Source organism: Dipodomys ordii, unplaced genomic scaffold, assembly GCF_000151885.1.
Source record: "Dipodomys ordii isolate 6190 unplaced genomic scaffold, Dord_2.0 Scaffold25, whole genome shotgun sequence".
Lineage (NCBI taxonomy): Eukaryota > Metazoa > Chordata > Mammalia > Rodentia > Heteromyidae > Dipodomys > Dipodomys ordii.
The window spans coordinates 5,210,747-5,211,481 of NW_012267241.1; positions in this window are offsets into that span (position 1 = coordinate 5,210,747).

The following is a 735-nucleotide window of genomic DNA, read 5'->3' on the forward strand; positions in this document are numbered from 1 at the left end:
GCATCTGTTGTTATTAGAGTTCTTGATTTTTGCCGTTCTTTCTGGGGTGAGGTGATATCTCAATGTTGTTTTGATTTGCATTTCTTTTATGGGGGATTTAATTTTTTGAGTTCCAAGTATATTTTAGATATGAGACCCTTGTCGTTGTATGGCTAGTAAAGATCTTCTCCCAATCTGTGGGCTTTCTATTGATCTTGCTAGCTATGTCATTTGCCCTGCAGAAGCTCTGCAACTTTATGCAATCCCATTTGTCCAAGCTTTCTTTGATTTGTTGTGTTTCCGGGTCTCTATTCAAAAAGAAATCAAAATATCTTGAGAAAAATATTTAAAATAGTTAAGACTATGAAGATGAGATTTTAAGTTTTCTTAAGGGATCTTAAACTGTGTAAATTACTTACAAAGTTAGAAGTTTTGAGTGTATCTTGTTAAACAGTAGGCTACAATTTAAAAGTAGACTTAAAGGATGTGCAGATAGAATGTTCATTTGTTCTCCTCATCTGTGATTCTCTTTGCACCAGGGTGGCCTCTGAACTTTGGAAAAGTGCACCACTACTATACCCAAAGTCTTCATTCATTAGTCCATATCAGAAGTTAGCAAATTACCACCCACCAGTCATACCAGTTTGTTGTCAATTTTATAACTACTGTTGTGATAACACAGGTTAAACCAGTGTGTGGACCTATTGCCTTTGGTTGCCTTATTAGGCAAGAAAATGTGTGAGTCCTTGAACTAAA